Raw genomic sequence first — 10,780 nt, 5'->3', positions numbered from 1 at the left:
TACTGACCCAGCGTTTAACATTCCCCCCTTCTGCGTTCATGTCGTCCCCGACATGACCTGATTGTCGATGGCGATGTGGTCTTTGCTGATGTTTTGTTGTTGGAAAGAAAGTATAGGCTATAGCCTTTGCAGTAGCTTGTCTTGTTCGTCCAATCCGATGTACATAGTCTTCTCATGATTTTGGAAAATCATAATTGATGACGAACTTTATGTCTTTCACATCCATGCTCCGAGCTGCAGCATCTGTTTTTGTCATTATATGTCTACTGCCAGATCTAAATTAAAAAAGAACCCAATGTCGTTTAACTTGACTCTTATCATCATGGATAGAGAAAGCTCCATCCATCACTTGCTCCAGCAAATTTGTCAATTCGGAGTATTTGTGATTCTCAGAAACAACTTCTACAATCTGTAGAATTGAGTGATTGGCTTTCTACTCTTGTGAGCCAATGACAACTTTGTAAGGACTTCTTTAGGCCAAGTTGCACTCCAATGCAAAGTCTGTCCTTATGTCTGCTCTTTGTCATTGGGGACTTCTTTGTTCCTGTGCAATCATTTTGTTAGTGTTGTCTGCATCTTTGTCATTGTAGGCCATTCTTCGACTTGCCATTGAGGAGAAGTATGCTATGATCTGAAATTGGTGCTCCAATTCATTTGTCAACTGATTTGAGTAGCATTTCCTTATTGTTGATGTAGAAGGAATATGTACAAGAGGATGGTGATAGGTGTCTGTAGATTAGGGTCTAAAACCTGGATGACCAAAGGGAAAAAAACCCGGTGGGAAAAAAATGCCTTTGGTATACGCTCTTATTAGAGTTGAGCAGTTGAACGTGAAGTACATGTTCATGAAAGGTGAGTGCTTGGGTGAAACACGGAAAGAGTGCCTGATGCAAGTGCCAATTATGGGACACTCTATATGCATATGAGAAATTTGTCAACAAAAGCATGCAATGTGAAAGAAGGAGATGGTGGGTGTTTCGAGGAATAAATGTAGCACATGTGACATCAAAATATGTCTCAATAGCTTCCACCTTTGCAAGAAGGGTTTTCGATGTAGAAGTTTCTCCACTCGTATCTCACAGTGCTCAGTACGTGAGTGTCTTTTGGACCTTCTCCTTCACTTCACCAGACTTAAGTATAGTAGACTTCGACTCTTTTGCTCACCTATACTAGCATGAGCGACACAACTTAAATATGCTCAACTCTTCCAGCTTGAGCAGTACCTAGAATAGCTAAGACGCTTAGACCACAGAGAATATTACTTGAAGCTTTGGGACTAACACCTCACTCATTTTGTGGCTTAGCTCGACTTTGACTTGTATGACTTGTCGGTTGCATGTTGACACTGCTTTGTGACAAGTTCTTCGGCTGTTGTAGTGGCTGCTGAGACATACTTCGTGAAGTTTCATCATTTCCCTGTACCTTCTTCTCTTTGTAGTGCTCAGGCCTCTCGTCAGTCTTTTCTTCATGTGGATTATGGATTTTTTTAAAATTTTCTTAATAATAAACAAAGAAAATCTTTAAACTTAACAAAAGAAAAATCATTCAAATAGAAATATAAATGCTATGTACACTATACACATGTCCCTAGGGGCTCATATATGGATTTTGTCCCCATACTCCTCTGTAACACTACTATGAGGGCATATACTCTAAATTTTGTCAAAAAATTATCACAATAAAACACAAAAATTTAATGCATCTCACAAAACATTGCCCTCTAATAGTCATAATGTTAGGTCCGCATTCAGAATGCCTCCCCCCTTCCTATTTGGAGTCATCCTTTACGACAGGGTATCGCAAAGGGCATGTGTTGTGCTTGGGAAATTAAAAGTTGTGCCTATGCATGCCTTGTAATGTAGCCCTATTATGCATACACAGTCAATGCATGGAAAAGATTTATGTTGTGCAAGATGTGGGTATAAGCAATTTGCTTATTGGCATTTGTTGGTGAGGCTTTCTATTCTAAGCAATGTAATGGTCTTTGAAGCTCCTGTATCGTTGCTTGATTGAAGCGACTTGCTCTCTTCTAACTGTACTGTAATCGTAGGAAGAATTGTAAGAATTCAAGCGGCGATGCACTGACAACAGTTTTGTTGTTCTTCTTTGGGACCCATTTCTTTGCGATTATTGGCTGTTTTGTTGCTGGCTCTCATTTGGGAACCCATACTTGCCCGTGCTTCGTTTGTGTTTGAAGAGACTTCTTTGGGATCCACCTTTTTGTTGTGTGAGTCAACATTGGTCTTTGCTTCAGCCCTTGTACGCTTGGTTGGTGATGGGATTCAGGCTTTGAAAGTTGATACTGTGGTTGTTTTGGAATCCAAATGAATTCCTGACTTTTTTGTGCTTGAATCAACTTCTTTGGAACCCAAACCTGAGTTGTGAAAGCTTGCGACTTTGTGATATTCTTACCCGTTTGTACACGCTTTCCTTGGTTTTGTTTTGGTGTTGGATCTTGTGATTTGTCATTAGAGATCTTTGTCTCTTGATCCATATCTGTTTTTGGCCAATCTGGCTTTTTGGTATCCAGATTTGTCGAGCTTTTTGGCTTTGACTTGTTGTCCTGTTCTTTTGACCTGTCATGGTTGTTGCTGAAGGGGTTGGTGATAGCGATGGTCTGAGTTGATGATAGGGGATGTCATAAGATTCATCACTATCGCTACTATCCTCAGTAAGGTTGACTTCTTGTACTTTCCCTTGATTTTTTGGCTGGTATTGGAAAGTTATTGTCTGTTTGCTCGTCGGTGGTAGTTTCTTGGAGGACTTTTCTAGCCCATTGATTAGAGCATTATTAGCTGGTTGCTCTGGTCGTATTCCTCCTAGCTGAGTCCTTGCATCCTTATTAGGAGCCATGTATGAGGATGATTGTGGTGGTTGTGTCTTCACGGAGGACTTTGGAATCCACTTTTGATGCACTTTATTCGTGTAGCGAAGACATTGATTCCCGGGTCGTTGATCTTCTTGAAGCTCAAAGTGTTCTACAGAGTCATAGAACTCGTCGTCTTCTTCATCTTTTGATTCTCCACATTTCTTTGTGTGCTCTTTATTTCGAGAGCTTGTTGATGTCTGGTTCTCTTCGTTTTCCTGGATTACACTCACTGCAAAATAAGGAACGACATCATAGCCATTTTCATCACAAAACTTTGTTGTGGGAGCATCCTCCACGGCGCACACGGCCAGAGTAGCCAAGATGTGTTCCCATCCAAAAGGCTCTAACTCTTCTTCAGGAAATGGTTCTGGGATATAGTCCATATCCTCTATAACCCGCTCTAGGATACATTCCTCACGTTTCAAGCTACCACATTGTGAAGCTCCACACATCCACAGGTCTTTAGGCTTACCTAACCAAGCTGGTAGTTCTGATCTTGCTACTGTGGCGGAATCAAACTCCTCTACCGGTGTTCTCGTCACATCCCTATAGCTATGGTCCCTCAAGTTTATCTTTGTTATGGTTTCCATATGTCTCAGGTATATATGGTCATAACCCCAATTTTGGACCATTTTCAATTGTCGCATGAATGGTCTTCCCATAATGATTTCATAGTTGTTCTTCTTGCCAAAGTCAACAACAGCAAAAGTGTGTTCATATTTAATGCCACAAGAAGTAACAATTACTTTTTCTAGCAGTCCTAGGGGATTTTCCTTGTGTCTGTCTGCAAGCTGCAGGGTCATTCGTGTGGATCTCAAGGCAGGTTTTCCCCATTTTTTCCAAACCTCTTTGGTTGCAATGGCCACACCAGCTCCACTGTCAAGGATTGCCATGGTTTGTACACCATTGAATTCCACAGGAAGGGTGGTGTTTCCATCTTCTCCCTCGTAATACTCGCCTACCTTGTTTAATGGCACTGGCCTAGTATTTAGTTGAGGCATTTCAAGCTCTTTGATGCCTTCCTCGATTTGAGTCATTGGGGTTTTTACACCAAATTTCTCTAAACATTTACCCACATTAGCCCACATGTTTGGTCTTATTCTGAGCAACTCGGCTAACATTATTGTACAGGTGACAGGGATAGATAGAATATCTACTAGCCCCTTTGAATCGATGGCCTTGTTGGGAGACAGTCTCTGTGATGGGACTGCAACCACATCTGACTGGGTCTCGTACTCTCCCATGTAGGACGGTAGTGTTCTTAGCGAATGGGGTTGACTATCCATAGATTGTACAGATCCTTTGTCACCCCAACACGATCTCACGTCTAGATTCATTTGAGATCCAGTCTCAAATTCCTCTATTGGTGGTAGAAACACTCCTCGTTCATCACCACTCTTGTCTACTCGTCTTCTTAGGTCATCGGCTTCATTGGCCTCTCTGACTTGTTTCCACAATTCGTCAAGACCATCTATCTCTTTACAATCCTTAGGTATAGCTTGGTGAAATCCCTCGAAAGAGTTATCCGTGGTATTCAGTACTATCCTTGGTTCTAATGCTGGGTCTTTGAGTTTTGGTCTGTGCTCATGACTAGAATTTGGCTCTTTTAGTTCCTGGTTTGGTGGGATTGCTTGTGTAGGCATGACACAGATCACATCCTCAGGTTTTGCAACTGGTGGTTCTAGTAAAGCTTGGGCTGTTTGAATCATTTTCCTGCACATTTCCAACCTTTGCTTTTCTAATTCCGCATAGGGATATGTCATCCACCTCTGTTCTTGGGTTTGGTTGTTTTTGAGCCTCCCCTCATAGGCTTTCAAGAGGGCATCTAATGTCTCATTAACCTTTTCTGCCAACAAAGATCCTCCTGAGCTAGCCGTTCTCGGTTTCTCATCCGTGGATGGTTCTTCTAGAGGTTTAACCATCTGTGTAAGAGAGGGTGCCTCCTTTTCCTCATGTTGTTTTATCTTCTCCTCAGCTTTGGTAAGCTTCTAAGCTAGGGATTTTTGCTCTCGTTCCCTGCGTGCTTTCATCCTAGTCTTTCTAGCTTTCCAACTATTTCGTTTGCTCTTGGTTTTCTGACTAGGTGCGTCTGTCTTTGGTCCATTATCTGTCTTTGGACTCGTGTCACTTTCCGTGTTCTTTGTCTCTGGATTCTCATCAGCTTTCTTTTGGGTTTGTGCTCTCGTAACCACTTGAACTGGTACAACATTTTCATTTTCTGAGCTACTAGGGAGCTAAGCAATCCCTGATACATTTGTCGTGATTTTCCTGATTTGGTTTGGTTTTTTCGGACAATCGAGGATCAAGTGAGTGATGCCACACTCAAGACAATAGGCATTTACTTCAGTGATCTCCGTATGAGGACATTGTTTGACCAAGTGGTTGTCACGACTTTTGTGGCAATTTGTCTCTGGTTGAGGAGATTCTTTTAGCATTTCCTCTTGGCTATAAGCAAGATTTGACCTAGATAAGCCGCTATTTGCAATGAATCTCAATGTCTTTTCGTCCATTTCATACCTTCTTTCTTTTGATTGAAACCCAGGAGGTGGAGGTTGTACCGGCCTCACCACTCCATGTGTTGCTCTCACATTTTGTTGCTCCGAAGGGTAGTACTCACTTTGGTTGCTATACCACATTGTAGCTGGTACTGGCGTTGGTTTATTTGATGCTTTCATCATTGGCATGTATCTCATGTCTACCTGCATTCTAGCACCTGGCAGCGGAGGTTGTTGTCCTAAGACAAGCTGTGGCCTTAATACTCCTATTGGTCTTGGCGCATTCCCCATAATGTATCGTGAAGTAGGTGCTTCTGGAACAGGTTGTACATACCTCTCCCTAGCATTTTTCATGCTATAATAGCACTCTTCCCCCGTATGGTTCATCCATTTTCTCTCAATTTCACACCACTTCGGCTCTCCCGAATCAGACCTTACAAGAGGAATCAACCTCTTGACCAAGTCGTCGATAAGCTTTTCTTGATCAATAGGTGCCGTTGGCTTGGCAATGGACTCACTTATCTGTGAAACACTGTGCTGAGAGGATGTGTCATCTCCTTCACTCTTTAAGTCCTTTTCTTTATATGCCTCACAGTTATCCACTAGATAAAGAGCTTCTTTGATCAACTCGTTTAGCGTCATCCTCCTTATCATATGCAGATCCTTCTGAAGGCCCGCATGTCTCATTCCCTGGATAAAGATCAGCATCAGTCGTGCTTGCATAGGTAATTCCACTCTCGGACAGAGCTTAACATATCTCTTGAGCCGTAATGATGCTTTGCGTACTGATTTATTCTCTTTCTGTTTGAATCTATGGATTTGTGAGATTGTGTTGTGAGCAATGTCTTTTGGCGAGAATTCTTCAATAAACTCCTCAAACAGCTCATCTAGGGTCTCAAAATCCCATTTTTCCACCGAGTCGAACCATGTAGCTGCATCATCTTCTAGAGTCAATCCAAATCCCGCAAACTGTGTCGCAAAATCTGAAACTTCCTCTGCTCTAATCACTCTTCTAAAAGCCGTTACGTGATCTCTCGGATCTTTATCTCCGGAGTATTTTCTGTTTACCCATTTCTGGACTTGGGATGGTCTAACTCGTGGATTGTCTACAAGTCTAACCAGAGACTCTCCCAATCCTTCTCTCGTTATCGCTCTTGAAGGGAATCCTGGTGGCTCTCTTCTTGGAATTCCTATAGGAATTCTCATGTTTGGTGGAGGCATTTGTGGTCCTTCATTGACCAAATATCCACCTCTTTCTAGTACAGTCTGTGGATTTGTGCTTTCTACAACTCTGTATTCTCGTCCATACTTGTCGACAACTATAGATCTCCGTTGACAGTCGACTCCGTATGTGTAAACATATAAGAGCTTGTAATCCGTTATCTCTTCTAGGTATGGATCTGAGCACCTATAAAGATTGACCTCATTTTCTTCAATGTATCTATATAGTCCTTCACTCTCATGACCAATCATCCAAACTCTCTCAACAAGATGGGTCTTTATCAATTGCAAGTTTGGAAGATCCATTGTGGGAGGATATTCTTGTATCGTCGGGATCTCCAAGCTTGTGTAAGCTGCATTTGAATCTAGGGTAGACATAATTTCTGGGCTTAAGAGCTTTTGCTTGGTTCAAGTAGACTTAGTCCACTGTGTTCAAGTTCTTTGGTTAGGGAAAAGTCGAAACTATGTCCAAAACCGCAACCGTTTCGTCACAATTCTCGCAAATTGTCGCTTTTAGACACCCCTGACTTCCGGATGAATTTTGAGGCCTCAAACGATGTTTTTTTTCAAAATTGAACTAAATGGTTGCCGTCGGCATGCATTTAGTTCAAGTTTTGCTCTAAGATCTGTAGAGTCGCTCTCACGCTACGTTTTGATAAAAAAACTTTTCCAATCCGATACCGTTTGTGAAAGTTATGGCCAAAACAATGAAATGCAGTTTTAGAATGGAAGAAGATTTGGGATCTCTGTGACATTGTGAACACTTCTGTGTGGTTAAAAGCACAGTTGGACCCTAAAACTGGCCTAGAGACATCCTACGCGTAGGATGTCTTTTTGCTCAGAATGACTTGAAATTTTCACCCCAGCTTCTCCTTGATGTGCTGATCACAGTGGTGTGTTCATAGGTTGGCTTGGAGTCCTAAATCAAGTTGGAGACATCCTACGCGTAGGATGTCTTTTTGCTCTGTTTCAGCTCAAACTTGCACTGTAGCTTCGCCTTGATGTGCTTAACTCACATGTATTTTTACTTTTTGATTCTGACACCTATAGGTTGGTCAAATGATCAAGAACTTGTTTCAAAAGCCTGATGTCTGTTCTGATGAATTCCTAAGTCAAATCAACTCCAATTTGGACCAAAATTGACTAGGAGGCTTGCCTAAGGCTATATGACAGCATGGTATGGTCACAGTAAAATTTTGGTTTCAGAATTATGCCTTAGACATCCTACGCGTAGGATGTCTAACTGCTCAGAATTACCCCAAATTTGAACCACAGACTCTCCTTAAGGTGTTGATCATAGTGGTATGCTCAAAATTAAGTTTGGAGTGCAAAATCACACTTATGACATCCTACGCGTAGGATGTCTTTTTGGTCTGTTTGACCCCAGACTTGTCCCACAGCTTCCCCTTGATGTCAGTAACCCAGTGGTATGCTTAGATTTTGGTTTGGATTTCAAAAGTCCCAAATTTTAGTTGTTCTTGCTTTTTGTAAGTCAGAAGTGCTAAAGTCCGCTTTGAACCCAATTTTCTCACCCAAATGAGCTTAAAACTCTCACATGCACTCAAAACATCATTTAGAACATGCCTATGGAGTCATCCTATGGTTTGGTCTCAAAAATTATGCCTTGGGCACAATTTGGGTAGGATGTCTGGCAATTCTTGTCTGTTGGCTTTGATCTGTCAAAATTTGGTCAAATTTCCACTTTCCAGGTGAAAATAGGGTAAAACCTACCTTCTGAATACACTGGTCACCTCAGATTTTCCAAAAAGTGCACAGATCACCCTGTAGACATCCTACGCGTAGGATGTCTACTGCTGATTTTTTCAGACTGAAGTGTCCATGATGCTTCCTTATGCTCTCAGCAAGTGCAAGTATGCTTCACAATTGCAAAAACATGCAAAAATCACTCAATTTAAGCCTTTTCTGAAATTTTGCGTTTTCTGACTCCGCCTTTTGGCTTTTGGTCAACAAAAATAGGGAAAAACACTCAAGTCAATATGTTACTAGGGTAAAACCTACCCTCTGAACCCACTGGTGCAGTCATAATTTTCAAATTTGGTCTCCAGAACCCCCTTGAGACATCCTACGCGTAGGATGTCTATGTTTACAGAATTGCAGGTTTTCTTCACAGAACCCTTGCAAATGCCCTTTTATATGCACAGCATCAGTGAGTCATACAAAAAATATCCACAAAAGCTTGTTTAATGCATTTTTACCCTCAAAAGCACACTTTTCCGTGATTTCAAATGCAATCAAGCACTTTAGCAAATAATTCAATGATGAATAGCTCTAGATCAGAATCGAATCACTTACCTAAAGCTACTCCTACAAACCATATGGGGTTTTGCATCTATGAGTAGAAAAACGCTTCACTGTCACACACGGACTAGTAAACGCTTTTATCACCTCACAAATTACTCGACCACCAACAACTACTCTAATCCACATATCCTAACTAAACCTATCTAGTCGCAGACCCTCGGCAAGACACACGCTTCCTGGCTATCCACATGACCACGGAATATCCTCTTCCGGATCCACTTAAGAAAAATGCTTTTTTTAGCCCAAACTAAATCAAACAACCATCACACGAGTGTTAGTAGGAAACCTACTTAGGTCCTTGTGTCCCTGACTGCGGCGCCAATGTTGGACGAGGGAGACTCACACACCCATGAAGTGCATGCAAACACTACCTAGATCAACATAATGTCAATCGAGGACACAGATGACACGATAGACACACGGAGGAAATCTCTTAAGCTTGTCAGGCTGAGACCATCCTACACATACAACACTCAAGAAGGCCAACTAAACCACAATCAAGAACCTCACTACTCTCAACTACACCACCTAGCCACATACACACATACGAAAGGTAACTCACCTAATCATGCCAGATTCGTACGAAACTTAAGGAACACCATCCTCTCACTAGGATACACCTGTCCCTAAGCTTCTACACTCAAAACCCTCACTCTAAACCCATCTGCGGAAAACGCGTAGGATGACAGAGCTGAATTTCGAAAGTGCCCGAAACTAAAATTTATGAGTACCTATGCGTAGCTTATGTCACCACGATTCTATAGACTACTAGCACGCAGAAAACAGACATCGTTTGATACACTTACGGCCACAAATAGCTCGTAGATGCGTCGGCGTGTGCGCTTCGTCTCGCGTGGAATGCTTGGAGTTGTCGCATAGCTCTCCTCGAGCCTACCGCAATGGTGCAGTCGGATCTCCAATGTGTTGAGCGAGCCGGGCGTAGCGGGAGGATGAAGCTCACACTCACTCTCTTTCTCTCTCACACACAGTAGACGGCAACACTAAGTTTGATTATGATTAAAGTCTTTTCTACAAAATGACCTAAGTACCTTATATACTAAGGCTACCTTAGGTTTAACCAAAATTGGGGTTGAAAGGGTCAAATGGCTTTGTATTTACAATCTGGAAGTGCCATTGCACCCCGGCTTCTAAAACTAGAATAACTACTCATTTCAAATGACGCTTATAGCCATAATCCGCAGCATTTCATAACTTGCAAAAGATAAGACTTTGGTACGAAACTTGAGTTATGTTGTGTTGTTGACCCAGCGGTCAACAATGTGTTTTCTTGGCGCAACACATAAATGCTACGGGGCAGTGGCACGACTGCCGTTTCTTATAATTTTTGGAGAGACCACATTGCCAACTCTCCACCATACTTTTGTATGGCACTTTTGCATGACATGCACTTTATAATTAGCATTTTCGCTTTATGCTTGATTGCAAGACGAAATGTTTAACTATTCACTTTGCTTTTATGTAGCTTGACTCAAACATTGTCCTCCGGCTTGCATAATTGGACGACACCCGTGCACGATTATGAGGTCTATACTACCACTCAATTTTTATAGTTTGTTTATGCTTTTTGTATTTTTTGAGTTTGTCAAAGCTTCCTTAACTTTAGTTTAGCCACGTGTTAGAGTGCGTAACTCTCTCTCTCTCTCTCTCTCTCTCTCTCATGTTCTACGAGAAACAAAGAAAAATTGACTATGCTTGATTGAGAATAAGATGGGTGTCTCAAAACTGGGTCTACGATCTACATACTAAATGTTCAATATTACTAGGCTGAATGGCAATCTGCAAACAACTACCAAAGTAGGTTGAGGAGTAGGTTAAGGCACAAACCTTTTGCTCGAGTCAATTAATTTCTTTT

Source organism: Adiantum capillus-veneris, chromosome 27 (genome assembly GCF_014529385.1).
Source record: "Adiantum capillus-veneris isolate H3 chromosome 27, ASM1452938v2, whole genome shotgun sequence".
Taxonomy (NCBI): Eukaryota; Viridiplantae; Streptophyta; class Polypodiopsida; order Polypodiales; family Pteridaceae; genus Adiantum; species Adiantum capillus-veneris.
The sequence above is the reverse complement of the archived record's forward strand: the minus strand, read 5'-3'. Positions refer to the sequence as shown.